The 26,130-nt window shown below is 36.0% G+C and overlaps 1 protein-coding gene and 1 long non-coding RNA gene across 44 annotated transcripts in view; both read left to right on the top strand.

The window, feature by feature from the left end:
• Positions 1–2,013, top strand: part of LOC125652804 (uncharacterized) — an 81,381-nt gene extending 79,368 nt beyond the window's left edge. For all 43 annotated transcript variants that reach the window (XR_008803257.1, XR_008803256.1, XR_008803258.1 and 40 more), the window contains one exon: positions 913–2,013. The gene's annotated coding sequence lies outside the window, so the exon portion shown is untranslated. The remainder of the gene's footprint in view (positions 1–912) is intronic.
• Positions 2,014–13,553: 11,540 nt separating this feature from the next.
• On the top strand, positions 13,554–24,609 carry LOC130054886 (uncharacterized). The gene is made up of 2 exons (XR_008803221.1): positions 13,554–13,610; positions 24,243–24,609. It is a non-coding gene; the product is annotated as an uncharacterized LOC130054886 (long non-coding RNA).
• Positions 24,610–26,130: the final 1,521 nt, after the last annotated feature.

The raw sequence follows: 26,130 nt of genomic DNA, 5'->3' as shown, positions 1-26,130 counted from the left end.
TCTTGTTCACCACGAAAGAAATAAGAATTGCGCAAGAAAAGATTTATGAAAGCTGTATGATACCAGAAAAATACTGCTTTCTTTCCGTTGTTCGCTCCAACAGATTTTAACAAAAAAGATGTAAATAGCGATACCCCGAGGTCTGAAATATTAGCCTGTTTGCAACATCGTGCAGGTTTTTCTTCTCTTTATCTTGGTAAACACCTCTTGCGTGATACAGAGCATGTATTTGTTGATTTTGTTAGTTTCTTAATGTATGCATACCTATATATACCTATCCATTCCCTTTGCGTTGTCGGAGAACGACTGAACTTTACCTTTCTGTTAGGCGGTTTCTTATTTATATAGACTACTGATAAACAGCCGCTTTGTATGAAGGTACTTCAGAACTGCAAGGAGGATGAAATATGAAACATTTCTAATCTGGAATGCATAACCAAGTGATTAATTTGCGTGAATATGATATTTCTGAGAACTTTTATATAATTGGTAGAATGTAAACATTCGGCGTGTCGGGAAAATTCAAACTTCATGTTATTTTGCATATAGAGAGTCAACAAGCACTTCGGGTATTTGCAGTTGGAAATTGTATGCACCAAAACTTTCTCTAAAGAATAACCACTCTCATCCCTTTTAGCTCTTTGACGTTGAAAATGCGAATTTCCTTTTTTGGATTTTTTTTTTTTTTTTTTTTTTTTTTTTGCCCAAGACTTAGGGCGCTATCGAACAGATCACCCATCAATATCGGGTTCTAGTTAAACAAGACGATAGATACTACATACGATGCTATGGTAGACAGGTTTGGTTGTTTGGGGCACTCGGTTCATTATATCTCCACATGTCAACGTAATAAAGGTAATTGTGCCATGTTGTTTACATTTTTTAATTAATGATTCATCGTTTATTTTTAAGATGTCACTGGAGAACGGACACCTATTGCCATAATGGAAAATGTCAGCTTTTCCGACATGGAGGTTCTAAACTGAATGCCTTTTAAACAGAATCCTAAGAATACATGTGTGTAGTAGATTTTTTCCACAGATAGATCTTGAGATTGAACGTTTTGTACTGAGATAGAGCGATAAAAGGAGTTAAATTTAGGATCTAGTCTTAAAACAGAGAACCAAGGCACGCTAAACGTCAGACGTCAGAGGTGCAAGCAGAAACAAAGGCTTTCAATGAGCACACCAACAACACCGCGCTTTGTCGCAGCCTTCCGATGACTCCAAATCGTGGGTACTTATCTTCATGGCGATCACTTCGATAAACTACAAAGACGAATATAAACTTCCATCGTTTGATTATCGAATAAGTAGAAACAATTACGACTTAATTTATTCTCGTTACGGAACCACTGGATACGGCAAAGTGCCCGGATAAGGATCAGGCACGCCTCCATTGTGACGTAGCAACAATTGCAAAGATGAGCAGCGCTCTTGCATTTATCGAATCTGAAAATCTTTCAAATGGAGTAATTTCAAAGAATGTTGCCAAATATTGAACAATTCATTATGATGACTTATTTAACTTGGGTATGTGATTGCACTTGATAACACCAAGTATCTCCGCGGCGACGTGAAGCGTCGTGATTCTAATATCAATGTGTATCAGAGGATTCGCACCTGATGCGCTCTCTTTAGATCGATATAGAGATCATTTGATCAGCTCCTTACATGAACGGTATTCTATAACACAAACAGGTGGCTATTTCAAGGCGATTGTTGACTTGTTTCGATGATTCTGTATTCTTAATACATCACCTTCGCGTTGACGTCATTCCAATATATGCAGTTGAGATTCCTCTCAGTGATAATCTGTTGCTCACCTATTTAGGTTTGACCTTTGTTGTGACGTCCAAAAACAACTACTTGTATTTACAAATTTCTAATAAAAAGTGTGAAGAATCATGAAGGACATCTGCAATTAACGTGTCGCTGAATTAAATATGTTCACATTATAGATATATACATATAATTATTATATAACTTAAAATGAATACAAAAGTAACACATACATATTGGTTAGTAGTTTTGTGGCGTATAACGACAGATCGTCAGGAAAGGGCGTCTTTAAGAAATAAATGCTTCACGGTGTGAGTAGTAGGCACGTGGTCCAGTTTCTGTGTTTGCTTCCGTAAAAGGTAAACGAATTACACATGCATTATTAAAATACATGTATTAGTGTCGATCAACATACTCCAGAAATCATGCCCGGTCGTTCACATTTATATAATTGTCCAAAACCGTCAAGTTTATAGTCAACATGCTGGATCGAAATTGACAAGTGGAAAAAATTGACAATATCAAATAGTTAAACAGTACTATCCAATCAGAACTTGGGTAAATATGGCTGTTAACAATGCAGCAAAAACTGAGATACTTGGCCTTGGTAGATTGGTCTTCTCGATGGGTTCATCACTGGTTCATTCTGGCTTTAGGACAAAACGACGCATGACGTCATGCAGATTCCCCTACTGATATTCTAGTTTCAGCCCGAGTAATGTTAAGATCTCTGTTGAATTCAAAATGGCTCATATATGTACATGTATAGGTGCCGGAGGAAAGAATTGCGATAGATAGAATGAAAATAACACGGAGTTTGTTTTAAAACGTTAATAGATATTTTGTGTCGCACGAACATAGTTTATTAGCTCCAGTTTTCAAAATGATTTCAATGTAAACTTAGTGAATTATTGTGTCTATAATGCGGAAACATCGGGTGAAATCCGACTACGTTTATATCATTCAAGATGATAATGAATTATCACAGGGAACCCATATTCCTATCATTGAAGATATTAAAGAAATTTTATACGCGTGTTTTATTAATCATAGAATTCGGGATGCAGACCTAAACTCACACCTAGCAACTTACAGGTTTTGTCAGTCCTTCACATCTATCAACCGTGGGTTTTCTAATAACAATAGGAAAGGGTTGTTTCACGTTAATTAAGTTTTCTAATAATTATAGGAAAGGGTTGTTTCACGTTAATTAAGTTTCTTTTTCTTTAGAAAACGACAGTTACTTGTGACCATCGCTCCTCTCGAAGCATAGACCGTCGACGACAGTCCACCAGAGTCCTCGGTCCTGGGCTGCCCTCTCTGGCTGTCTCTAGGCGCGCCCCATCTCCTTGCTGTCTGTCTCAAGGTCGCGTCGCTAGGTGTTTCTTAACCGTTCTCTCATCCATGTTAAAAATCTTCTCTAGAACTGTACATGTATAAGATATACTAAATGCATAGTGATGTAGAGCAGGGTAGATTCTACCAAAATTGTAAATTTCATGATCCCTGGGGTAGAGGTTCTGACTACAGGGCGTAGTCAAACTTGGTATATATAGTTTTTATATGTGAAACATTTCAAAAAATAATTATATCTTCTTTAAATACTATTGATACTAAATTGCAACTAAATAGATATTTAGAAGACGTAGGTAGTCTTTTACCAAAATTATAAAAATTTTGATCCCATGGGTAAGGGTTTAGATTCCAAGGTGAGGCCAAAATCATTGTTAGTGATTATTGTCTATCATTTGAAAGACTTTTTGATATTTGGTATGTGGGTACAGTGTGTCGAGTACCATTTTTGATGACCCTTGACCTTTGATATAAAGTCAAATAATAGGAAAATAGAATGGGGCATTATTTTTTTGTCCGGACCGTAACTTGTTTTGTGTTTTGACTTAAGTATTTGGTATGTTAGTATGATAAGACAGTGTCTTTTTAATGGCCTTGACCTTTCATGTAAAGGTCAAATAATAGATTTGGGGGAGTTGTCCGGACCATAATTTTTTCGTCTTTTGACATAGACATTTGGTATGTGGGTATACTATGTTAAGACAGTTTGTCGCGTTACCTTTGATTACCTTTAACCTTGACCTCTTGTGTAGAGGTCAGATAATCGAATGGGGGGGGGGGCATTTTTTTGTACGGACCATAACTTCTTTGTCTTTTGACATAGGCCTTTGATATTTGGTATATTGGTAAGTTTGATTTACTATCATATGTTCACAACACTGTTCCTTGGTTGATGCACATATACATGCACGTGTAGGTGCCTGTCATGTACCGTAACTCTTAACTTTCCACTTTAAGGATGATTCATAAAGGAAAATTGAAGATAACGAACAATCTCATAACTCCTATAAGCAATACAAAATAGATAGTCGGGCAAACACGGACCCCTGGACACACCAGAGGTGGGATCAGGTGCTTGGGAGGAGTAAACATCCCCTGTCGACCGGTCACACCCGCCTTGAGCCCTATATCCTGATCAGGTAAACGGAGTTATCCGTAATCAAAATCAGTGTACCAAGAACGGCCTAACAATCGGTATGATACACGTCAGACAGCATTTGACCCAATGATAGGTTGTATTAACGAACTAGATCGTTATAACGAAAATGTTTTTAAAACTGGAAAATGGAAGGGGAGACATCAGGTGCTAAAACAATTCTTCCTAGTTTAATTTGAACTCGTTTACGGTTATTTCTGAAGAGTGTTATTTCACACCATGCTTGAAGGTGAAGTCGACCCAGAAACGTTAGCGGTTTTGAAATTGATGTATCATGGCAAATGTCATACCGGAGACTTTGATAGATAATGTTTGTAAGCAGTGTCATGTCTACGACTTCAGTTTCCTCTTTGTTCCATGTTTTATCGTGTTTGTTGTCAAGAAATCGTACAAGGATGCAAGATTTATAGAAGATGAATTATTGTAATACCATGCGCGCTCACATCCATACAGTATAGTGTGTACATGTACATTAACGATGTGAGTATTTGGCATGTTTATTACTTTTTACTGAATTGATTGGGTTGTTTTGGTGTTGTTGTTTTTTTGTATTTTGTTTCTTTGCTTCTCCAAGAAACATAAAAGAACCGGCTATAGGAAGCTGGGTATCTAGTTCTAGATGAGCACACCCTTCTTAAATCTACAATGATTGTAAGACTGGTAAACAGCGACTATTTCTTCCAGTAACTATGAATACGTCTCGGATTCCCCATTAGGCTATGGTGAGACGGGTGTACCTGTACATGTATGATTTTGATTATATGGGACCTTAATGAAGAACCATAAAACAGTGTATATATAGCAAAGTTTATGACTTCCATTTTATATCGGATATCTTGTTCCATCGAAGTGATTGTTTTTGTGCAATGTCAAATTGATTAGACAAGAATTGGCGAACGCAGAACATCAACACTCCCTTATGCTTCTTTAAACCTCCAAACAGAAATCCAACACTTCTGCTTGAGTCAAGGTACGGTCAATCGCTCGTCTGTATTGTTATAAAACTGAGAATTTTGTGAGAGTTTAATCCCAGGTGACCAAATATACATACTGAAGGTCTTCTTTGTAACACAATACGTATCTAATCTGAAACAAACGAGTGGAAACCATGAGGTTAACACACAAAAAGAACAGGATGAAACTAATGCTTCTTTGGGCCATTCAATTTGACGTCCACATTTCATTAACGGTCCATTTGCCTGAATGCGTGAAAATGATAGCGGCTTTTGCCGGCCGTCCACCCAGGGGCATCAAAGGAAGTCAGGTATTTAAAACTCCGTTATTAGACGTGCTGAGACCCCTGGACTGCTTTCAATTCTATCTTGAAGACAACAATGACCATTTTTTAGGTTACTAAATACTTGTAAAGGTGCGTTTGATGTGCTGTGTAATTATGTAGAAGGCGTATGTTGCCCGCTGACCATCATAATTGGTCAAGTTTCTTGTGCTGATACACCGTACACCTTATGCAATGTCAAGATTTTTTTTCGCAAAATTTTGTCCAGCGTGAGAGTCGATCAGGCATCGCAACCTAGGCCCTTTCTATTCATCTTCAATCCAATTACTGTAACAAGTCTTAGAAGCGTGAACTTTTCGCTTCATTCAACTTTCATTACAGAGATCTGGACAATGCCGACTTTTAATGGTGACAAGAGTTTTTATTAATTTCAACATTCGTATCAGATGATATAAGGCACAATCAACTTAGTCTGGCTTGCCACCCAATTAAGTGATTTCCAACGTGTAACCTGTTGCTTTTATCGCGCTAAGGGGACTTTCTCATGGGAGTACAGTTTTAGAAGAGTTGCACTAATGTTATAACAAGTGTAAATCTTCAAAATTTATATGTAATTTAAATTGAGCTTCCCCCGCATAAAAAGTAAACAATGACAGCATTGAATTATAGAAAGTGAAAGTTACAGAAAATATGCGCATACAAATTGTGGTATGGGAACAAAGACGATTTTGTTGTGGGGACAATTAAAATAATTAGTGCTTCGACAGCATCATAATATTTACGTTATTTTACTTTTAGTTGTGGTCTGTATAAGTGGTGAACTTATTTCCTATTTCAGAGACTTCACATACTCCTGGGGGCTGACTTGAGACGATCGTCACTTTTGGTGAAATCTGAGGACTTGGATAGTGGAAACACCGGAAGTGATGGTGCTATAACGTCCCAAACTACCTGAACGTTAGTCAGCGAAATTGCGATTTACATGGCTTTCTTTCGAAGTTGCCAATACTTATCGATACCTTTTGTGTGAATTTGTATCAAAACAAGCAAAATCGTTGTGAACGTCAGTCGATTGTAATTTATTCTACTGCATCGACAAAATATATGCCACTTGTACCGTCAAAACTTGTTTTAAAAATAAACACAAAAACGTGACTTGTAGACTCTTTAGTCTTGTGATATTGACGTTTTCGTAATAAGTCTTTTTGTTGTGTACTTATATAACAAAGAAAATGACCCGTAAATTCTGAAACAATTCTCGGTGTACCTAGTTGTTAAAATTAATTCATTTACATAAATTCTTCAAAGTATTTTAAAATAGAATAATTCGTACAGAGTTGAAGTTAAATTGGATCGCAGAGCGCCGCCTTGCACCGACTTCACCACAGTACTCTCAAATTAAGTTTTTGTTCCATTTTGACCGCGACTTTGTAGGTGAAAGGTGGCATATAGTTACCCTCTCACTTTCTTATCAATTTATTAATTATATCACTCCAGATCGCATACACTGGTAATAAAGAGATCAGGTAAAATAATAAATTTCAAGGACCATTACCTGCCAGAGAAGGCACAGGTGTTGAGGGTAGTCATCTTGCTACATGATTCGACACCCTTGTGTAGTGTTGTTCGGTACCCGAAAAGCGAGGGACCAAAACATCCCCACATTGCCGCAAAGAGAGCTTACATGCAATGATTTCCCATACTACATTTAGAAGCATCTTAGTGCAAAAACTCTCTTGAGGTCCTTCAGTAAATACAGGAATTCAAAATTAAAACTCAAAAGGAAAAAATACCGACACCTGTCAATGAAGAACGCACTAGCTAATAAGTAATTTACAGTGCACACAGTCTTGGTGTCAATCGAATTTTAAGAAATTAGAAAAAGCAATATGTAATCAACATAACCTACTTTTAGTGATTTATCTCTTAATTATTTATTTGATCCTAACTGGATTTATTCCATCATTATCATTCGTTGTGTGGAATAATTTAAAGGGACCATTTGGCAAATCATTTAATAACCAATTGTGTTATTTAGATGTTCGTGAGCGTCATTCCGTAGGAACACAAAAAAACCGTCAGCATTCATCTCCATGACGTAACATCACCAAAGGCTTCTGAAACATTTATTTCCACGTCAGAGTGTGGGGGAAAAAACATCGTATCCGATTATTATTCTTTCATGGTGTGTGATTCGTTTTTCTTATTATTCCACAAGACAAAGCCAATGTTATAGAAAATGATGTATCCATTGCCTTGAGCGCTTCATTTACATACAACATGCCGCAAAGTTTTTGTTACTTTGAATTTAAGTTAATTAATCCCAAAAAATCTAGATTTTTTCAGTCTTTGTTTGGTTTTTTTTTTTTTTTTTTTTTTTTTTTTTTTATATACTTTTTACAATATTTGAATTCATTTTGTAGAATGTTTAAAACATGAGCGGTTTCTGATTTGTCGGACGTCAAACTAACGGTATGACTTGAATATCTTCGACCAATTGCGTAAATACAACATCGTCTATTCAAGATAACAACTTTGAATTATGGTATATTTTTGAATGATTTACAGTCTCTTTGGCATGAGATATTGCTTCGTATAAACCAGCAATTCACATCGTTATACCGGACGTAAATATTATTGAATGAACAGTCATTATATCCCAGTTACTATGTAGGAGAACCATTACATAATATTGTATTGTTGCGGTTAAATATTGACGGATGATTTTATTAATAGTGTTATAATTCTGCATTGTATACATTCTGGAGACCATATTGTTACTCGATTCCCATTTAGTAATGCGTTCAACGTCATCAGCTTCGGAAGCAACCGTTATGACTGACCGGAAGCTCACATCATGACCATTGGAGGATTATTTATCAACCCATTAATCGTCAGATTTTTTTTAAATTCGGTCACCTTGTTGAAATTAGAGTGTTTCGTTAGATCCCTGTTGAAGCATATTTTTGTTTCCCACTATTTGCCGCTCACTATAGCACGTGTCTCCGACATCTTGACCAATGTCATAAGACAGTGCGCTGACTCTCAGATGTGTTTGATCAAGTCCTCTTTTACCAAATTAAACATATTGTTCTCAAAAGCCCAGTTACACACAGGTTGTTGACAGCAGCGAGGAAGATAAAAGTCGGGGTGCATCGAGCCACGAGTAATCGGTGTGCGATTGCTCGATTTTAGGAAAATGTCCTACATGAACTCATTGTCGAACACCAAATCAAGAAACACAGTACGCAACCTTGAATTACGGTTAAAAAGACAAATATTACGCATGCACGAACTTTCAAAATGAGTGTCATTAGAAAATTATCCTCTTCAGTGAGACTCAAAAGAACCATTTTATTTCCGGATGCACGACTTCTTTTTTTATCATTTGGTATGTATGTACTTGTACCTCGTGTTTACTACCAACAGCCGCACAAAGACGGGGCGTTGTTCAGGGCTTGGTCGAGGACAATACGTTGTACTGACTGACTCACAGCCCCGTATACACGAGATTCGAATTCCGGGATCACCCACTGGAATGACAATATGGAACATGGGCGCCTTCTATGCATATTTCATACCGTGACCGTAAGCATTATTGATGAGATCCGTCGATTGAGTTTTATTTCAGATTTCAATTGTGATCTGCCGACGACATATGATGGGCACATTTATATACCTCGTTGAATGCTTTTCCGGCAAATTCGAGTTGAACCATGTGGTCTTTATCGTTTGAAGTTATTATGTTATTGATTCTTCGCACAACAGATGACAAAACATGTAATCATATTCCAAGACTATAACATGGAATGAAAGATAAAAATTAACGAGATACATTGTATCGGGCAACATTTGATTACCGCGACGTATAGCAAATTCAATTGATCATATCTATAAAAGGTGTATGTGATAGAATTGTTATTATTTATATTAGATTTAATGTGGATAAAGAATTGTCAACTATGCTAAACGTTTGTAGAGAACCTGGTCTTTCTTACAATTATATCTTTATAATCAGTTGTAAACTTAATGATCTCGGGTTTAGAACCAGCAGTTGTGAATATAGACACATGCACAAAATTCAGCAGAAACGTACCTACATTTACCAATTATGTTGAGCAGGTGCGTTAAGTGAAGACTTGGGGTATTGGCATGAAAATTTACATAATTGGGTGAAAACGCCTTGAAATAGACTGAGCACTAGAGAAAAGCTTAGATCTTTGTATGATTGCGGGGGTCTGGCTGTATTGAGTATTTACATGGTACTATAAACAATAGAAATGCCTGGATATCTACGACCTTATGCATTCGGCATGAGCAATTCAGTGTAAGTGTTTACACACCAATAAATGCCGTCCAGGGGTAATGCAAACTCAAACTTTTAAAGATTGGTCTATATATAATGCTGCTTTTCTTGTGTAAAGATGTACCAAATATATGATAATGATTTTGTTTCTATAAAGGAAGTCGTTGAAGTACAAATTCTCTTCAGCAAGTCACAGGGTACCATGAGAAACTGCGAGTATATTGAAAACCATCTCAATCTGACGACTGTTCAGAAACAACGAGTACAAGTACAGAATCATAGCTGCACTTGACAACAGAGGACTTGATTAATTTTGGCTTCCATCCAGTTTTAATCATATTTGTAGGGACCATGATAAGATGTCGATTTCCCTTTCTAATTAAGTTCTCATTAAAACTAGCTCAACGTGTCAGTAAAGAGAGAACAAGCATTGTTTTGTGAAGAGTCGTTCCGCACAAGTTCAAAGTTCTCAAGTGCTTTAGTCAGAGGAAATTCCCGCTTTGCATCACGGAATAAACTCGAGCACTTTCCCTATGTATGCGTTTATCAACAATGATATCATTAACATGTAGGGAAAAGCAAGACTCTCCTTAATACTGAATTCGAATACCCGATCACGTGATTACCACGTCATACAAAATGGAAAACTTTTTTTTCTGCTGGAGGTGGTCAAAATATGATTATCACGTGTTTTTTCGTCACAAGCCATGGGTTATGCGTCCAATCTAATTCTGAATGCATGTTGTGGCTATTTGTGATGATGTTTGGTTTGCGGCGGTGTATTGCATTGTACGATTAACAACGATTCGAATACGTATTAAATATTTACTATTTTGCGGTTGAAATGCTTTTCGTGTCAGAAAGTAAAATTAGAAAATAGTCTTTGAAATTATGGATCTAACACTTGATTAATTCTTTGATTGCACGTGGGAACCAATTACATAATCATATTGTTCGAAGATGATAAACGTAAATGTTTCTCATCCATGCATATTGCTTTCATCGATATAAGTCAGTTAATGAGTTTTCCTACCGATTTTATAAAATGCCTTTGATAACGTTAACAATAACCCAATTTTCTAGCACTAAATGTAAAAACACGTGTTCGGTGCCTTGTCGCCTACATCCAAGTTCCTTGTTGTCCGGGGAAAAACAAGAATGACATGAAATTTACAAGACAGAATGATGTAGGTAAAGCTTAATAGTCACACATTCGGGTTTCCTAAAAGACGTTTACATGCATGCTTAATCGTGTAGATTTGGCGGAGAGGGTTTCAAATGGAGAGGGTTTCAAATCTTTATTTTTCGATACCTTTAACTTGAAATCCTTTAGAGTCACGGAAATGCAACTATTGACAGAGACGGTTCATGACACCAAAAACATAATTGGGGTATACCACGCGGATGGCAAAAAAGAGATTTAAATCATTGCATAGTTCAATATTCTATATTGACCGTTACATGCAATGTGTATGGTTTTTTTCTCAGACAAAATTAAAGTAGGTGAAAAGTTTAATAACTTTTTCTGACGTATGTATTAGTGTCTGGAAGCCAATCGGGGTATTTAGCTAGTACTAGACAATAGAATCTCTATAATTGGTTGTTTACTATAATATTTTTCTTCAAAATAATAACTGAATCCTATGCCCTGATCCCCGAAATCTTGAAATACCACAAGTGTAACAAAGAAACAACATAATAAGATCCAAAGGAAGTACAATGGACAGAGAAGTAAAGATAATCTTTTTGTTCAGGAGGCAGTTGTGGGTCTTTCAATGTGAAATTGGACTTAGTTCTAAGTAAGCCCGCAACCCGCAGGGAAGCATTTGGATGACGATGCAATATAATTCTTTGAATACTTATGTACCAATTATTTCAGGATTGTACAGTGGGTGACTAGGCCTATATCTACCGTGATACACTGGCTACGTCAGGGTTTCATTGTGATATTTTTGGGTCCATTGCTATTTTGTTGCCGACTCAAAACGTTTAAACCCATCTCTTTATGTTATAGTGTCTGTAAGTACGGCTTATAAACATATATCCTGTTCTTATACATATTGTTGAAAGAAGACCCAAAAAATCGAGTACAGTAGATGAACCTCATCGTTCAGCAAGCAAACACCTGGGCCCCAAACTATTGCATGATCATAACTAATTAAGAAAACGTAACGTTGCAGTCTCGAGTGTTTGATAACATATTCTGCGATATTTCATGTACCGATCGAGTTTACAAGGTAAAACGACATAGCTGCTCTGGTGTCACGGTTCACTGTGCTTGCCAAGTTCAATTTCGTCTTTATTCCGGACTGATTGCCTTGTTTTTATGATGTTAACAGTGTACACACGTTTTGGAACCACACTGTAATTACTTTCACGTCATGAACGTTCAGACAAATACTTCTTTCCCCAGTGTCCTGATTGCGCAACCAGCGTTACTTATGAACCACGCAACTGTGTGACCAAGATTGAGGGTCGATGTGACTTTCCTCATGTAAATGGTACTTGAATATGCAGTTGTTTGCGTGGTACTAAAGGTGCTCTGTGGGATTTGTACGTAGATAAAATGTACTTAAAAACCTGTAACCATTGCACCATACATGGTTGATAGAAAGGATATGACGGTTCGTCCGCGGCGGAAGTCGGGAGTCCACATCGTTATGGAATGTTACAACATGTACGCAAATATGTGTATCAAATCAGAATAAACGATACAAGTATTTGATATAATAAATCAATTTCTTCCTGGTAGGAGGAAAGTATACTCCACTGTCACTCTATGTGTCATAATATTATCTTGTTTATGCTGATGACAGAAATCGGTGAATTTCCGAAAAACCAAAGCTGTGTTATGAAAACAATGAAGGAGTGTTGTTTACAAACACTCTTCCTCAATGAAATATTTTTGTTGACGCAGGTAAACCAATATATTGGCAAGGTCGCTAGAACTCCGCGACCTATTCTCCAGAAGTGATGAGTTCGCGTCAGATCGCCTATATGTCGTCTGCTTCTCCATTCTTGCCATTGTACTCTTATATCCTTTAATTGATTTGTAATCCGTGTTACTTGTCTCTGTTTTCTTTCACATTCTATTTTTCGTAGAAGAGGTTAATACCCCCCGATTGACAAGAACAGAAGAGTCAATATTGAAATTTAGAAACAAATAATACTACCCAAGCAAAGTCCTTTTGCACATGTCTTTGACATGTGTTATTTTGCACATGCCTATGACATGTGATCGCTACACCAACATTTTATCTAATGGCTCGTTACTTAAAGCACATACGAAGTATGATTTCACATGGAAGTGAGACATGTATACAAGCTATCAATCGTTTTATGTTATGTTACTGTGTGTGTATATATAAAGAATTATATATATATATATATATATATACATACACACACATATATATATATATTTATATATATATAAGACACACACTAATACTGTGATGTGATGCATGAATATCTAATAAAACATGCCCAGAAAAGGATAAAATCTTCAAGTAACATATACATTAGTAGCGAAAATGTATCGGACAAACATATTGTTAAGAATTTGAATCAAACCTGATGAAAAAGTTCCCATCCCGATTAAAATTGATAGAAAATACAAGAATAATGAAATCCCAACATCAAGGTCAAAATGGAAGTGGAACACAAAATACATGTAATTATATGTGTAAACATATCAAATTTTTGACCTTGATGTTGGGATTTCATTATTCTTGTATTATCTATCAATTTTGATCGGGATGGGAACTTTTTCATCAGGTTTGATTCAAATTCTTAACAATATGTTTGTCCGATACATTTTCGCTACTAATGTATATGTTACTTGAAGATTTTATCCTTCTCTTGGCATGTTTTATTAGATATTCATGTGTGTGTGTGTGTGTATATATATATATATGTGTGTGTATATATATATATATATATATATATATATATATATATATATATATATGCATACATACATATACACACATGCTTATTTGATACATTTGTCATTTTCTGTATACATTCATTTAGTTTTGAAACCATTTCACAAAAAGGGGATGTAGTTTTCTGATTTTAATGTATATCACCGCATTCTACAATTCCGATCGGGTTTGAAAAATTGTCATATTTCTAGAGTTTGGTCATTTCATTACAATTTCCTTTAAACAAGTGTTTGTCTAGTATATCTTTTTGCTACATGACATGTTTCTCAAGGATTGACAAACTTTGTTGTATATGATTATTAGATATGATTATGATGTGACCGTTGAACAGGGACTATACACCTGTTCCCACCTCTGGTGTGTCCAGGGGTCCAGGTTTACCCTACTCTCAATTTTATATTCTTTATAGGATATATTAGATTGATCACTGTTCGTTATCTTTACCTTTCACGTGTATTTTGTTATTTCAAAAAGGGGTTAACCCTGCTTAAATATTGTATGATCTCTGGTATTGCGAGTAAGTTGATACGATGGAAATCGTTTTTCATTTCTTTGAAATGTTTCGATTTAAACTTCTGGGGGTTTAGAATAGACCCTGAGGTTGGAAGCTGCTGTTTGATTTCAATTAGTTTGTTGTCGAATGTTTACTTTTAACATGTCCTGGTACACAAAACTTCACTCCAAAATCCGATGAAGAAGATAAATATTTCTATCTGAATGGACTTGAGAACTTTTCATTGTCTTCTGTTGAGCTTTGGTCACGCGTGTTAATAACAAAAAACGAAGAAAAGAAAACTGTAGAAAATTTCTGTATGCTGTTCCGAAATCCCTCCTAAAATGAAACTGTTAGGTTATTGTGTACACAGTTAGGACTACAATTAAACACTAGATTTCTAAGCAAAACGAAATCAATAAGGCAAATGTTTTCTCGGGCAGATGTGATTAACAGGATATCTATACAAATATGAACGGTTCCCGGGAAGCCTTATGCACCTTTAATTAACTTAAAATGAGCATGGTTATGCGAGTATTCAGGTCCTTATCAACGCTAATTCTGTATTTCGTTAATCCACTCTGATCCGCCTTAACTTATAACACCTAAACTTGCTATAAGTATGACAGGTCTCTTTAGAGGTTATTAGCTTCTGTGGATACAATAATATTTATGTTGTATCTGTAATTCATAGACAAATCAAAAATCTATCCCTTAACGAAATGCGGTCCCCATTTGTATGTATATACATGTATAGGGGAAATGTAACCCCCCTCTCCTTTAAAAAAAAAGTGTCAACTATTCTGGCTTGATCATATTCTGATTTTGTTTCTTTTTTAAGTACCTTTTCAAAGGTAATTCTTGCTATCTGTATACCAAAGTGTGAAGCTATGACATTCGTACTTCAACTTAAATATTAAGTAAACTTAGATAAATCTGAGATAAAGATTTTCTGATGTTGGCCAAATGGAACACTTGAACCCTGGAGTGACTAAAACGTGGGGGGAAATATCATGTCTTTTTTACTTATCAATCGACCTAGCCCAAAGTCGGATGTACGATTACAAGAGATTGAACTCTAGGGTTCTTGAAATTTACCAAAAACTCTGTCTTAATCTGGACAAAATTGTCAAATTTGAAATCCATTTCGTATACTTAATTGGATTACAAACAAGATCTGTATATACTTTGTTTTCAAAGCTTCCATATATTCATCTTTTGGAGTGGATTAAAGGTCTGGAGAGTCATAAAACAAACTGAAAACTACTATTCTGCGTTTAAGTTAGATAATTGCATAAAGTATGTTCGGCAGTTTCCGTTTATTGACCCCCAGATAATGTCGATCAACCCGGGTAGTAATCACATAAAAATGTCAAAAATACATGTTTGGTTGTTGAATTGGGAGTCTTTATCTCTTCGTTACCAAGTACAATCTTAACAAGAGATTGTAAAAATTGAAAGCATCGTAAAACTCTCTAAAATACATATGGAAAGCATGTCTGAATTCAGATATGAGAACGGGAGTGTAGTAAGAGAAACAGATTTACTGCATGTGACTTCCTCTGAGAATCGTTAACCTTGACACAAAGTGTCTATCAAAGTAGAAAGGTCCTCCACAACAAAAAGTGTCCGTTGCAGGGGGTCGCTCTAACTGCCTATGTAACGTCCGGTTACTTGATAGAACTGTTAAATACCGGTGCCAATGCGCAAAAACTGGTCGACGAATCAACTGACAATGTTACAATATTCACAACCAATCGTGATTTTTTTTTTCTATTACCATTAATGAATAGATGACATATCATGTAGATTTCTTCATATGTGGGCCACCGCCTTCCGTATGTCACGGAGCCCTCGGTCGATTCTGAGTTCATGTGGCCATGTACGGTAACGAGTCGATGGCGTGCTATCATACTTGATTTCAAGTCATAAGATCCGACGTGATTCTCGTTCCCTGATTAAGATTATAAATATTTCATCAAAAAATCCAAAAAAAAAAGATGATACATTAACTGCTTCATGGATTACTGAACCGCAAAACCACAAAACTAGCCTGGTTATGTTTATGGGTAGGCATTGTAGTTCTTCTCAAGTGCGAAAATTATCTCATGCATGGGGAAAAGGTAGCGAATAGAAAACTTTAATATCAGAATATCAGGTGCATGTAAAGAAAAATATAAAAGATGAAATCGCGCATCGTATTATAATTAAAGAAAATAGGCAATATGAGACGCGTATCACGTGATTTCTATTCATCGCATTGCTCCGCAGTGAAGGAAAGATGAGGTCGTGGCACCCGGATTCAGCTTATTGTAATACGGGTGTTATTTGTGAGAGAGATGGTGAAACAGAATACAGAAAAACGCTATTCTGTATTCTAGACACGGCGAGGAGTGGAAAGAAAAGAATTCAAGCGAAAATACATCATGAAGAGCTGGGGTCGATGTTATCTGTCCTCCAAGTCACGATAAAATCAAATAATACCGCCATTTATCGTCTTTTTTGTCGAGGTAATTGTCACTTTGAATGGCGATGAAAACTAGAAGGAAATTTCGAAGCGCTTCGACCATGAAATGTATACTCTTCATTTACATATACATTTTGCAAAGATTATTGTGACTGGATTTTTATTAAATGTAGAGCCTACTGCGTTTAACCTTCAGAAAAATATACACGATTTGTATTTACCAATATTTTAAAAAGATTATATCGATATGTATACAGCCGCAATGCATGTGTTTAGTAATTAAGGCCTTCTCGTGTCTGTATTCCCCGGGGCTTTGGCCGTCTCTCTAATTCTTTACTTTCTTATCTTAACAAGTTGAGTATTATGGACCTGCTATTTAAAACTTTGGAAGAGATTACGAACTGTATTCCTTCAGACAAAGGCTGAATGCTCAGAGTAGTTTTCATAGATCTGACAAGCTGACTGTCACCAAGGTTTTATCTCGGAATCGGATCCGTTGGGTCCCAGCTTATCCTTTAACTTGCAGGTTTCTTCCACTTCTTGGTCGAGAGACCGTGAAAAGGCATATCGCGAGAGTCAAATCCAAAAGTAGAAACTATTTCAACATCTTTTGAAAATCACGTAAAAGAACGTCTCGATCCTATCAGCTTGCCGGGTGAAACTGAAAACTCACTGGAACACCCGGGTGTAAATTATTGTAAACTCACTGGAACACCCGGGTGTAAATTATTGTAAACTCACGGGAACACCCGGGGAGTGATTGTATAACACCCGGCTAGCTATTCTAACATACAACATAACAAAAAACTCACTGGCACATTCGGAGAGCGATTCTAACATGCATGTATAAAATGCTGAAACATCCAAGGAGCGATCGAATATATAAAATACGAAAACTCACTGTCCACAACACTTGGGGAGCGATTCTAACATACATGTATACAATACTGAAAACTCACTGGAATACCGGGTAACCGGGAGATCTTGAGTTCGATTCCCGCGTTTACCATGAATGCGTCCAAACCTATGACGTGAACACAGAGTGTGATTGCTCCGTCAAACGCTCGACATTGTAGAAGTGAGAATCACGGGTCTGTCGGATATGACCCTGAAAACGGAGGTCGCGGTAAACGTTGGCACGTTAAAGACCCCACTGCTGCGGCCCTGAGCGCCAAGCATAGGTCTAACCTACAGTTGGTGAAGTCCCGTTATGAGTGAAAAATTCTCGAAGGGACGTAAAACAAACATACCCGTACATACTAAAACTCACGGGTACACCTGGAGAGTGATTCTAACAGCCGGCTAGCGATTCCAACATGCAATAACTCACTGGAACACAGCGAGTCTAACATATCGTCGACTGACCAGTTTCGGTGACCTTAGTGATAAACCGCGATTTTCTCATTAATCACTTGGATTAAATAAATAAATAATACACCTACCTTTAAAGTAATTAAATTCCTTTACTTTCATCCAAAAAATTCAAACTCCATTGGTACGTTAATTGAATATATTTTCGTAACAAAAAACATGTCACTTTGTGCTCCTAAAACGGTGACGTCACATATTTCGGTGACCATTATTGATATATAGGTTTGCCAAAAGTTTGTAACTGTTGAAACGTATGTACAGGAGGAATGTGCAATTAAACGTCGATGAATAATATAACATAGTGTAGAATTCAAGACTTTTGGTATACTTTATATCAATTTGAAGGTTTGCTTGAAAAGGAAATAAGTAAATGGGCTTATTTTTGGGGTGCTCGTGTTCATTTTTTGCATACTCTCCTTCTATAGTAGTTCATTTTCGGGGGGAGGGGGGGGGGGGGTGAAGGCGTACTCTATATATGTTTGTAAACACTACGGCGAAATTGATGACGCAATCTACACCCGGAAACCACAACACGCATACGTAAATAAAAGGTCACCGATTCTGGTCAGTCACCGAAATAGGGCAGTCATCGATACATATTTAATCACTGGGGCACACAGGGAACGATTTCAACATGCATGTATAAAATCCTGAAAAACCACTGGAACACCCGCGGAGTGATATTAACATGTAAAATACTGAAAACTCACTGAAACATCCGAATAGCGATTCTAACATACACTGAAAACTCGCTGGGACATCCGGATAACGATTCTAACATACTTAAATACAAAATACTGAAATCTCACTGAAACATCCGTATAACGATTCTATCATACTTACATATAAAATACTGAAACAGTCGGATAGCGATTCTATCATCTTATATATAAAATACTGAAACACCCGGATAGCGATTCTAACATACTTATATATGAAATACTGAAAACTCACTGAAACATCCGGATATCGATTCTAACATGCTAATAAAATACTAAAAACTTGCTGAAACATTCGGATAGCGATTCTATCATACTTACATGTATATATATGAAATACTGAAACATCCGGATAGCGATTCTATCATACTTATATGTAAAATACTGAAAACTCACTGAAACATCCGGATAGCGATTCTAACATACTTATATATAAAATACTGAAACATCCGGATAGTGATTCTATCATACTTATATATAAAATACTGAAACACCCGGATAGCGATTCTATCATACTTATCTATGAAATACTGAAAACTCACTGAAACATCCGGATAGCGATTCTATCATACTTATTTTTAAAATACTGAAACATCCGAATAGCGATTCTAACATACTTATATATAAAATACTGAAACTCGCTGAAACATCCGGATAACGATTCTAACATACTTAAATACAAAATACTAAAAACTCACTGAAACATCCGAACAGCTATTCTAGCATACTTATATATAAAATACTGAAACATCCGAATAGCGATTCTAACATACTTATATATAAAATACTGAAACTCGCTGAAACATCCGGATAGCGATTCTATCATACTTATATGTAAAATACTGAAACTCACTGAAACATCCGGATAACGATTCTATCATACTTACATATAAAATACTGAAATATTCGGATAGCGATTCTAACATACTTATATATGAAATGCTGAAAACTCACTGAAACATCCGGATAACGATTCTAACATACTTATATATATAAGATACTAAAACATCCAGATAGCAATTCTAACATACAAGTTTATATATATATATATATATATATATATATATATATATATATATATATATATATATAATACTGAAATATCTGGATAACGATTCTAAAATACTTAAATATGAAATACTGAAAATTTACTGAAACATCCGGATAGCGATTCTAACATACTTATATATAAAACACTGAAACATCCGGATTACGATTCTATCATATTTATATATAAAAATACTGAAACACCCGGATAGCGATTCTATCATACTTATGTATAAAATACTGAAAATTCACTGAAACATCCGGATAACGATTCTAACATACTTATATATATAAGATACTAAAACATCCAGATAGCGATTCTAACATACAAGTTTATATATATATATAATACTGAAATATCTGGATAACGATTCTAAAATACTTATATATGAAATACTGAAAATTTACTGAAACATCCGGATAGCGATTCTAACATACTTATATATAAAACACTGGAACATCCGGATAGCGATTCTATCATACTTATATATAAAATACTGAAAACTCACTGAAATATCCGGATAGCGATTCTAACATACTTATATGTAAAATACTGAAAATTCACTGAAATATCCGGATAGCGATTCTAACATACATATAAGATACTGAAACATCCGGATAGCGATTCTAACATGTCACATATTGAAAACTCAATACTTGGGGAGTGATTTTAACGTAAGATATTGAAAACTCACTGGAAAAATCTGGGAAGTGATTCTAACATGTAATTTAATTAATGCTGTTTTTGCTGTACGCATTTTTATTTTTCGTGGTATCATATGTGGGAAGCTTTTTGTTGGGGGCGGGGAGGGGGTCTTCTTTGATGATACTCTCCCCTTTGTTTAAATTTACTCAAAAGTGGATACAATATAATCAATATTTGTATTTTGTTCATTGATTTACAGGTAGACAGTTTGTTGGCGATAACGACATATGAATTACAATCTTGACTAAGAGAAAACACGAGAACAATCCCTTCTCATGTTTATCAGCAATATAAAGAATATTTATCGAACACAAGGATAAAAACCTCGCAAAGTGTAAATGAACGTGGGTGTATCAAAATATATTGTTTCTATTTAATGTTAAAAGTTCAAAATCGCGATTATTATCCACTGATATTAATTAGCACGTTGGTGTTGTATTTGAGTTCTGATTCCAAGTTTGCTGTGTAGGTACCATAAGTAGACAGTAACCAGCGGACACTGTGGGGTCTATGTATAAGTTGTGCATTGACTATAGAAAATCTTATGATTTAATCTTAAAGGTCTTCTTTGTCGATTCTGGTTAACTCGGTCTGTATCAACTTGGCTATATACATCGACCTTATTGGCAATCCTTCAATGACACCACTAGAAAAGTAATGTATCTCATGTCATAAATTACACCGATAAAATTAATTTTAGTCTTTTATTCTGAAACTGTTGATAAAAATATTTCTGTATCGGCGTAAGGATTCACGATCCCGCTTTCTCCAATATATACCTGTATAAAACCTATTAATATTAACATATCTGTTTTCAAAGTATTGAAATTCGATAAGTTTAAGAGGACATCAATATTTCTTAAAATAATATTGAATGTACTTTCTTCATTATCTTATCTACGTCTTTACTCGGGATCAATATCCCAGTGTCGGCGAATTGTATAGGGATCCCGGCACAGAGAGGGACATGCAATACTCTCGTCTCTAGAAAGACAACCTCTATCGAAAACATTTAAGATCGATGTCGGTGACTCTCAAACTGATAATAAAAGACACTACCTTAGTAACCAATTCATGTATTTCCTCCCGAGAACAAGAATCAGAAAATCACTAAAACAGATTTATTTTTAACCGTATATGACCTTCGTCTCTCGATCGAGGCTTTTGGAGACCACTTTGCTTCAATTGGTTTTGATGGGAGCTTACTAGGGTTTATCGTCATAATGTTTGCAGCAATTTGCATTATCGTTATCACAATGAAGAAAATTCTGAACCTGAAAAGTCGCGGGTTTAGGTGTCAGGTTCTTAACTTCAGAGAATACTTTGTAAGGCAGTGAAAAACGAGCGTTTTCGTATTTCACGATAAAGTATAACGAACTGGGTTGATGTATAGGTTGTTTGCTTTTTTCCACAAACTTTTTAGCATAATTAGCATGATTTCGTTGTAGAGAAGAAAATAATAAAATGGTACATAAATTTCTGGTGTCGCAAGCGCACAGCGTTCTCGCCCTTTGAACTTGTTTAATGGACCTGTTGCAAATAAGTAGGGAGTACATATATTATTTTTACCTTGTGGCACTCGTGTGTGTATATAGCGAGAAATCAAGTCCTCGCTTATGTCCAGATAATGAACGCAGATGACCAAAAAAAAAAGAATAGTTCATGCAGTTTTAAAATTAAGCGCTGGGAGCTGGCGGGCGCTCAGACCTATCTAATCTAGCGCAAGTTTCCGCTCCTAGGGGTCAATAATCAGTGGTAGTGGGTCTACTAATCGAAATATTGACTCTTTGGGAAGAGATCAGATTGAAGCGGCTGATAGGAACTAAATTATTTTCATGTTACATTTTAAAGTAACCTTTATCATTGTTAATGAGACCGTTATGAATGTCCCCCCGGGGGCTAGAAAGGCGGTACATTTATAAACTATCAAGTTTTAATTACTAAGCCCAGGGGTCTTAATTTTTCACAAAACATGCTTTTAACAAATCCATTCGTTTGTCATATTACGTGAAGAAATCTCCTAACCGTTATTAAGATGTTAAAAAATACTAGATAGTCGGGATGTTCAAACACATATTCTAGATTACTAATCAGTTATTGATTAACCCACGAAGTGTTCTTTACACTTCGTTAATTAGGAGCAGTTTATGATTAACTTCCTGGATTATTTTATTTTCATATTCTTTTCACGAAATATAGAACTGCGCATATCTTCTCTCGCAAGCACACCTACTATTATCGGTAGGTGATTTAATATCTTTATTTAAATCCATTCCTCTATCTGAACAGCATATTTTCTTAATTACTTTTGTTTCATTTTAGCGTGAACATCGGGTAAAATACAGAAATTGTAAGCGTGTAAAATGTTCTGAAGGTAGGAGGGGGAGGGGTCCTTTAATTAAACGGCAGAACTCCTGGAAAACTGTGTATTTTACCAATTCTGCATTCAAAGTAGTTTCCTAATACCTCCTTATAGATAAGTAATTAATTAAATATTTTTATTAGTGACAGTCTGCACTTAGTAGTGTCAAAGATATTTCTGTCAATTCAATAATGAATATATAAGTATATACAAATATAGAACATTCAATCCCATTTACAAAATATTAGCACTGAAGTGATTCTAAATCAGTTTTATATATGATAATCTATTCAAAAGTATTGTATGCACTCGATTTGTAAAACAGATTTAAAATTAAAAAAATTTACACTGTTCCGATGTCGTTGAGCCTTTATGATGATCTTAATGACACGGAGTACAGAGAGAGAGAGAGAGAGGAAGGGAGAGAGAGATAACACATTGTTTGTATACTTAGTACATCAAACATTGTCTATATGTATACAGCCTGTCTCGAGGTAACGTAAACATGCGGTTGACGGTCCATGATACGATAGACCGAAGACCCAGCACAATATTTACTGTCCAGAGTGCCCCGCAGTACAGACTAGCGGATCGGGGGCCCTGTCAGCTTTATGAATTTTCGGACGTCGGTTTGGGCTGACATTCATTAACGATTTTCTTGGTGTACATTGCGTTTTCAAGCGTGTATAGGTTTCTTTTTCATGGTTCCCGACTTTCTCCTAATGTTCTTCCCGTATTTTACGAACGAAAGGAGGTTGTGTTTCACAATTGTCAGACTCGCTGAAATTTTACGAGCAAAAGAATGTCGTGTCAGGCTCGCTGAAAATATTTGCATATTTTATCTTTAATATTTGAAACAGGAGGTAGGTTTTATTGGTCGCCATGTGACACGATTCACCTGGTTATTAATACGAGTTGGAAAGAAACGTGTGTTTGTGGAGATGGAATAGTATGTGAGGAGAATAAATTGATTTAGAGGCCACATCCGCCTCGTGAAGTGATAAATGTGGGGATCGCCGAGAAAAATGGCCACAAAACCTATTAAACTTATATTAAAATTAAATTACGAGGTAATCCACTGTGTGTTAAACGACCTTAAGAATGTTATATTCTTATAACAGTATTGACATACACAGAATACCGGTTAGGGAGGATGAACAGGACACATATTGTACTTTTAAAAACCATTGTTTTAGTATAGATTGTATTTCATTGTGAAGTGCCCTTAATTAGGATGCACATATTGCGTAATGATATGAAATAATTAACAATATTTATTGTTTTGTCGGATATTTAGGAAATGGGTGACATGGAAGTTGGTGATTAATCTCCAGATCGATATTCATGAATCATATCACAGAAATGGAATTTCACAACAACAGGTGTTAGTCAAGATAAATGTCATCGTTATCAACGACATCAATTCAGACACATATACCTACAATTGAAATGGCTAACTTAGTTACAGTTAATGTATGTCTGTCGCTGTCTGTCTGTCAGTCTGTATGTATATATATGTGTGTGTGTGTGGTGCAATTTTCAATCAGCACCGTCCACATCCACTAACGACCTTATTAAAGATCAAACATTCGCAGTGTTTCTTGTGTAGTAGATAAAATTACACTATTTGTTCTCGCTTGTCAGAGAATATAAGTGTTAATAAATGAAACTTTTACATGTGGGTAGCTGAAAAGTAAGTGCTAATGACTGCATGACGCATCTTTTTATTTTGATAAATCTCAGATTTTTTTTAAATGAGAGAGAGAGATAAAGAGAGATAGAGAGAGGGGAGAGAGACTAGCAATAGTTCGTTTGCTGTGGCAATCAGTCATACAGTACATCACATCACATAACACAGGGATGTGTAGGTACCTGTGGCAGAATTTACGAGTCCAAGTGGTTACTTTCTAGACAGTTTATGCTTACGTAGCCTTACTGGGCCAAATAGCCGCCTTTATTGGGTATTTATTGAAATCGCCAACACAAAATGGTTTACATATCCAACAAAAAGGTGCCAACTGATGGGATCCCTTGTCGTGTATAGATATGCACGCTGCTATCTCAATAAGGATGACCACCGTACTAATTACTCCCAATAATTAATTATATAAATTGGTTATTGTTCGTACAAGAATGCTACACAGCCTCGGCGGATGGAAGTATTTATAAGTACACTGCGCACTTGATGGTCGATTAGATGATATACATGGTGCATATATCCGTTTATGATAATGCAGAAGTAGAGAAAATATGTAGACAATATTTATCTATATAGCTTCTATATTTACACACTGTGTTAGTTAGACGTCATGTGTGTGTTACATAAATAAGCCTGTGACTGTATGGGATCTTATGTAGTATGGTGTACAATCGCACTTAATGTGATATGATTTATAGAAAATCAGGTCGTTTATTGGGATTTCATGGTTCATAACACTGGTTTATACACATACAGATATACTGCCAAGCGTGGATTGTGTACTTAATACTAGGCACATGTCAATCAGACAGAACGCCGGTAGACTGGAGGTGCTTGGTCATTGTACAACTCCTCACCCACGAGACTGCGGTGGCGGAGGTTCAGAGATCGACAGTTTCTCGTGACAAAAAGGAAGTTAAAATCCACGATTTGTAAATATTTGCGATGGGATATGTAATGATAATTTTTTTTTACTCTTCACAATGAATCCAACGTGGTGAAAAAAATGTGGTGAAGGTCGGCAAATAAACAGGCGAGAAGTGCCGTGCTCACAAATGTCACAGCATAACGTGCAGATATATATATATATATATATATATATATATTACATATAGGCCCTATCGCACGACATACAATACGAAACAAGTAGTTTATGGTGAAGCACATTCAAAGGAAACATGTGCCCGATCGAGTGGTAGAAATGAATTGTATTAATAATTATTCGGTTACGGAAAACAATGTGAAAAATTGAAGGAATTTGTCTTATATTTATAAAGCAATGTATCTAAGGGACGCCTAGCCTATACTCCCTCTCATAAGGTTTCTAGGGTCCGTCACATTCGTTTTAGCCTGAGAAATTAACTTTTGTCGCATCTCATTTCCTTTCCGAGTCCCGGGAGTCGATTCGACGAACAACTGGCTGTTCCCGAGTGCATTTCATCTCCTCATCATTTCAATGGAGACAAGATCGGGAGAAGATCTTTTG

This window comes from Ostrea edulis, chromosome 5, assembly GCF_947568905.1.
Source record: "Ostrea edulis chromosome 5, xbOstEdul1.1, whole genome shotgun sequence".
Classification (NCBI taxonomy): domain Eukaryota; kingdom Metazoa; phylum Mollusca; class Bivalvia; order Ostreida; family Ostreidae; genus Ostrea; species Ostrea edulis.
The sequence above is the reverse complement of the archived record's forward strand: the minus strand, read 5'-3'. Positions and strand labels throughout refer to the sequence as shown.